The 6,895-nt window shown below is 40.0% G+C and overlaps 1 protein-coding gene across 3 annotated transcripts in view; it reads right to left on the bottom strand.

Annotated features, from left to right (window-relative positions):
* Positions 1-6,895, bottom strand: part of PQLC1 (PQ loop repeat containing 1) — a 104,732-nt gene that overhangs the window by 29,981 nt on the left and 67,856 nt on the right. The window lies entirely within an intron of this gene.

Here is a 6,895-nt window from a genome sequence, read left to right as displayed (position 1 = left end):
CCCTCCCCCCCCCCCCCCCCCCCCCCCCCATTTTCTGGCCTGAGCCACTTCAGGCATGTGGTTGCATTTCCTGAATCAAAAGTAAATGTCTGTTCATTTGCTTATTGGTTCAATCTTTGCAAGCTTAGATTAATCTGCAAAGACTGAATCAATTCAGCCTCAGGCTTTTTGACTGTCTGTACTTAGCCTAGATGGAAAATACTGGGGGTAGAGAGCTTCACTGAATAAAAAGTACCCCCCTCAGAATGCATGTCTCAGATGATTCACCCTGGGCAGGGGAGCTAATGTGCACTGTATCTATTTTATCACATTAGTGTCAGCTATAAATGATGCTTGTAAAATGTCTTACAGCTGGGTTATAATTTCAAACACTTCTGATTGTATGAGTGCTCTTAAAATTTGCAATTCTAGGCTCCCAGGGCTTGAGAGAGAATTAATGCAGATAGCTTTTTCTTCAGTGACTGTTGGTTCTTTTACTACGTAATTCTAGGGGTGCTCGTAATATTGGCACAAAGGGGCCAAATTAGCATCTTCTTTATTGTTCTTATATTTCCCTAGCTTGAGATCTCAGCATGCAGTAATGAGACCTAATGTAATACTGCAGCTCCCCCACACAGCCTTTAATGGTTTTCCAAGTTCAATGTTCACAACTGTTTGTGGAAGTTTTGTTTTTTTTTTCCCCAAGAACACTTCTGTGCACATTTGTGTATACAAACCAGTCAGCCATTTGCACATATGAAAGGCCTTCAGATATTCACCTGGCTACAGGAGTGGCCACAGCCTGATTATATGCAATTCAATTCAAGCTGTACCCTGCTCCAGCGGCCTGGGCACTGGGGAGAGTGGCTGGAAACCCAAAGGTTGAAAGTTTGAAGCCTCAGAATTAGTGCTCACAGTGTGGCCCTGTCAGATTCCAACAAATCTGCAAACTCTGCTAAATACCTTGTCACAAGGACACGCAAAAGGAAAGGAAGGAATTCAAGTTAGCAGTTGTCTGCTGTTTCTAGATAGAGATCTTAGTGAAATCTATTCCAGGGTCCATGTAACATGTTATGGTTCCAGATCAACCAGGTAATTATGCATGTGCTTAACATTAATTTGCTAAATTGGGACCCAAGTATAAAGTATCCACTATTACACTGTACAATTAACATTGTTACAAGTGGGTACAACAGGCTTCCAAGTGAACTAGCTCTGACAAGTTAGGACAGCTCTGGCCAGTCTGGATAACAGTTTCTAGCTCTAAGACTTAAGGGTACACAACCAGGCTCAAACCTCTGGCCTGGCATCTGTCCTTGAGCTGTAGGATGGTGTCCTTCATCTGCTGCAAAATTTTAAACCCAGTATCTGACACCTGCTGTGTTTTGCCTCTAGTCACCTACACTCACTGGCTGAGAGCTTCACAGAGGTGGTGGCAGGAAGCCAGGAATGTAAGCTTAGCAGAGGAATTACTTAACCGTGACTTTACTCTTAAAGCATTAAAGAGCATTACAGTTCTTTGAAGATAAAGTTGGCAAACACACCATCCCCTATTCCAACCTCACCCCTTCTGCAAGCCTGTGCTTTGTCAGCACATCAGGCTTGGCCAAATCCCTCATAGAAGTCCTTCTTAAATTTGACAATGGTAGGCTTCTTGAACCAATTGAACCCTGCTCTTGAGTACAGCCTCCATTTCTGTGCCATGCACACACACTGAGAAAGCCCAGATCTACTGTTGCTGCTTGCCATCAGATTTGTGGGTCCCTGTGAGCACTGTTCTGGGCCAGAAACTGAGTCATTGTTGATTCGAGATTGCTATTCAGATAGCTCCAGCAGAAGGCAGGGCAGGGTGATATCTTAGAGACCGATTGAGAGAGGCATGAGCTTTGTCAGAGCCGACTGTGTCAGACCATAGCTCAGTGATGGTCAAAAATAGGTCAGTCAGCCAGCTTTCCCAGGCAGCTGTCTAGAATACAGCATAACAGGCTACCCTGGGACAAATCACAGTATTGCTATTCCACACACACAGCGTAACGCAGGGTTCATAATTTGATACAGACAGCTAATGTGATTTTCTGCTCTGAAATGAGTGCAGGAACTATGTTGTTTACAGCAAGTAAAATTTTCTGCAAGGAAACTCTTTTGTATCAAGTTTCTGAAGTGGTCTTAATGGATAATTATAACACATTAAAAAGTTATGAACAGTCTTTTGTCTTTCTAGGTGTCATACTTTTGCATATAGTAGGATTATCCCTGTATGCCTGGGGGTTTTTTGTTTTGTTTTGATTGCTATTTCCTCAAGATGATGATTGAAAATAAATTAGAATAGAATTATTTATCATGAGTTTAATTCATCCTGGTAACAATTAATTGCTATAAATTATTATTTTATAATAAGAAAAAAAAAAACAGGTGACTTGATAGAATCCTGGACCGACTAGGGATTAAATAATCATTTCTTTGCTATTCACTTGTGCCTCTTTAGGAGCTGCAGTACCTTTGTCAAGATTATTGCCATAATTAACAGGATTATAACTGTACTGTCTTGATTTTCAACACTTGAACAGAGCTTCAAGTTCCCACAAAGTATTAATTTTAAATATAAATTTGGTGAATCAGTTAAAAGCAGCCCTAGAAATTTCTGTTTCTAGTTCTGCATTTGCTCTAAACATTTATTAAATAATGAGAAATTTCTAACCTTGAATTATTATTGTGCCAAGACACCTTTACTGGATTCCTATCATGAAGTACTATTATTCTGCACACATCTTCCCCTCAATTTTACATTTTTCTCCATCCCCGTTCTCCAGGTCTTCCCTTTGCTCTCTGCTACCTGAAGCCTACAGCACAGCAGTCCTCTAGTTGGGGCACATTTGGTATTATGGCACACAAAGAAAAAGACAGGGACAAAGATAAAGATAAAGATAAAATAAGTATTGGCATGGAGTCAGATGAAAGTTGGCTAATTCATTTGTGATAAGTGGGCAGTAGACAGAATATATTCAGATGCAAGTAAGCCACTAACAGAGCAGCTTAGATTTGTTTTCAGAGGGCATGTCTACATGTGTATTAATGTGCTGTAGTTACTGCGCATTAAGTTTAGCACCTGTAATAACAGGTACTAACTAAATGCGCAGTAACTGCCACTACTGCTCAGTAGCACCAGCGCACACCTTTTTAGCCATGTTAATGCACAGTAGACTAATTCTACTGTGCATTAGCACGGCTTTTGCCATGATGTGCATGAAATCAGTATTCAAGTCCCTTATTTGACTCTTAGACCACTAAATATATTCTGGCCTGAGTCTACCTAAGTTATGATGAGGCATTATATCATCTTCAGCCAACTGGGGCACAAGGTCATGCTACAGTTGTTGACCAATAACTGTACATGTTTGCCATTTGCAGGAGAATCTGACCTGCATAATGACAGCCTATTTATTTTCCACACATACAAACTGAAGTCCCTGTACTCTGGCTCAGGAACATTACCAAACAGACCAGGAGGTATCAAGTGATTGGGAAGATCCTTCTCCATAAAAATACTGTCCTGATGCAAATGACTCTACTCAGATTGCTGCCCTGAGAACTTCCACAAGAAACACGGCTGCATCAGCTTCTGAATCAACTGGAACAGAACCACACCCCACTCTGTCAACCCAAATAACCCTAGACATTGTACTCATTTTTGGTCAAGGGACTTGAGGATATTAGCCAAAGGAAGTAGAGATGAGATGATTCACAGACCACTGTGACAGCAGTGCATGTGTTCACCATTAATAACCACGCACTCCTTTAACATTTCTCTCGACTCGCAGATCTCCAAATATATTAACTGCTATGCAGTTATTACCTGAAGTAAGTTATCATTTCAACAAACAGTCCAGATTGTTTTTGCCCCTTCTGTATTCCTTTTGCAGAAGGCACACAGTGTCAGAGGCAGGAACTCAGGGCCCTTTGTTCAGCTAAAACTAAAACTTTTTTCCTCTCTTAAGCACTCTGGCACTTTAACAAATTATTAATTAAAAAAAAACAACTAAAATAAATCTAAGTTTAAACATATGAGCCTCTACTTTGACCTAATTAACACAGATGTACACTGATGACTGTATTTTTAATCTTAAACCTTGAGGACATCCAGAGACCATTCTTATTAATTTACTGTGATTTTTGTACTGTTCATCAGACACTCCTATGCAAGCATGCATGCACTAATCCCATGTAAAAAGGGGTAAGTAGGTAGAGTGGCAGGGGACACAAACTGGACCCTGATCCTGTAAATGCATAAGCATGTTCATAACAACTCACATGAGTAGTGCGATTGAAGTCTACTGCCACCACTACCGCTTACGCAGTTATGGGACTACAGTCTTGGGCACATCCTTAAGAGAATGCATGTGAAAGGAGGTTCATAGGACAATTTTAAAACATTTTTTTTTTTGCTGAGGGAACAAATATACAATATAACATACCAATGATATTTTGGGTAGCAATAGTATACTACTGTGTAAAGACACACACACACACTTTGCAGTTGCACTCTGAGAAAGCACGTTTACAGTTCAATGAATCTTTCTTGAAGACATCATTACATTTTAGGAGATGACCTTCACATGCATTTTAATATCCTTATAAGTAGTTTATTGAAACAGTACTCCATTTGTTACTGGCCTGATCCATAATCTTATGCAGAACATGAGAATAGTAGTTACAGAACAGAAATGGGGAAAGAAAGGAACAAACTACACAAAATTCATAGAACATGCCCATAAACAGGTTTTAGTGGTACCAAATCATTCATATGCTAAAAGAGAGTTCCATATGTTTCACTACTTTTTTTCTTCAACAGAAATGCAAGTCTTGTCCTCAGCATTTAAAAAAAAAAAAAAAAAAGAATCCTGTAGTTCTAAACTTTATTCTTCAAAGGGAAAAAGTTGGTGTTTCACTTCCACACACACAGTTAAATACATAGAACAACCTTCTTTTTTTATATATATATGATTTGGGGGAGGGAGGAAACCACTAGAAGTCAAATCCCAATGTAATTAAAAAACCTCATGAAGTTAACTTGGAAGTGGCTACCATAATATGCTATTATGACACTATTACACATGGAAGAAAAGTCAAAACAGAGCAATAGCATGGTCAGACATTACAAATCCATTTCCTTTCTTGCAAACTACAGGTACAGAATTTAAGACGATGGATGTGTGCAAAACATAAATATTTAGGTGGAAACTCCTGACTCATGCAATGCCAGGGGGACTTCTAATCAAAAGATGCCTTGAGCAACAGAGCAAACATCAAAACATTTCCTCAAAAATATCTCAAGCTGAAAAACCACTTCAGTCAGTAGAAGAAATGTCTCCAAGCCAAAACCAGCAAGCAAAGGGAACAGCACCAGCAGGCGAAGGCAGTGGTTTTTGTATTTGGTCAAAGCAAAACAAAAAAAGTTTTTCTAACACATTGAATATTAAGGGATGGGGTGGGAGGAGGAAATTAGGCGATAGCTAATAGGTCACAAATCACTGCAGTGTTTGGTAAAAGGAATCTGCTGCCTTAGTAAACGTTTGCAATGTAGGGGTCACTTTTAAAAGATTTATCAATGCCGAACAGCTTTGAAACAATACTGTTATTTTGACATCTAGTAAACACCCTAGTAGCATAATGTAGTCTAACATCCCAAGTGGTGGACATGAGCTCAAAGTTTTCTTTTACTAAAAAGTGTTTTAAAAAAACAAACCCCTCTCCCCCAGCCATCAGTGTAAATGAAGTAATGGTAACATTTTTATTGTTTTACATGTTTATGTTTGAATTTCATTTTTATATACAAGATGTTTGTTCAAGACATGAATTAGTAGCAAACATGTGAGCTGTGTCTTGTGTGTACACTCAAAATATTGTCCCTGCCTCTCTACTATTTTTGATAATCAAGTTCTCCTTACCCCATACATAATAACCAACACTTCTCAATTTGGCTAAATCAAGAGATTAACATTAGCACTGCATAAAATAAAGTTACATGCGAGACAATATTAATATACAACCAGTAATTAAGAGAAATCCCAACAACCATTTTCGTAAACCTATTCATAAGCAGGGATCCGGGCTTTCTATTTCCCACGGAAAAATGAAAAAAACTGCAGGCTTTCCCTTTTAACAAAGTAGATTTTTCATTTTAAACGGTTTGCACACATGGATTTTCCATGTGTACAAAGAGCTCTCTGTGGCTGGCAGAGTTTCCCTGAGGGAGCAGGGAGATGTCCGCAGGAAGCCCTGCGGGGAGGGCCAGCCCGGCCCAATGGCACATATGGACCAGGAGCTGTGTGCCATTGGGCTGGGTGGGAAGCCACACATGGAGGCACGGAGTCATACACCATATATGTGTGTGTGTGTGTGTGTGTGTGCGCGCGCGCGCGCACACACACACACACACACTGGTAGCTTTTCATTTTAATCACGGATTTGGGGGTTTTAAAATCAGAGAATTTGCAAATGTGTGATGTTTTAATCAGAGAAAACCAGGACCTTTGTTCACAAGCTACATTTGGGAGGCCTTCGCATTTGAATTTAATGTCAGAGTTCATTTATGAGTGAATCTGTATAATTGCTCAACAAGAGGTGCTGGATCCTATTAACACAGCCCCAACAGCCACAAAAGCAGTAAAAAGATGCAATGCACCAGACCTGCAGGAGTCAGACAGAAGAAGTCTTAGGCCACCAGTGCTGGTGGTGACTCAGAGCCCACTGAAGGCAACAGTAAGACTCCCACAGTCTTCAGCGGTCTTTAGACTAGCAGAATGATACTACAGTATAGGTGCTTTAGAAAAACAAGTCAAAACTCCAAGAAATGTCCTGAAGTCAAAAAAGGTATCAGTTAGACTGACAGGCTGGTTGCTACATGCATCAGCCAGGT

Source organism: Alligator sinensis, unplaced genomic scaffold (genome assembly GCF_000455745.1).
Source record: "Alligator sinensis unplaced genomic scaffold, ASM45574v1 scaffold969_2, whole genome shotgun sequence".
NCBI lineage: Eukaryota > Metazoa > Chordata > Crocodylia > Alligatoridae > Alligator > Alligator sinensis.
This window is presented reverse-complemented; position numbering and strand designations above follow the sequence as displayed.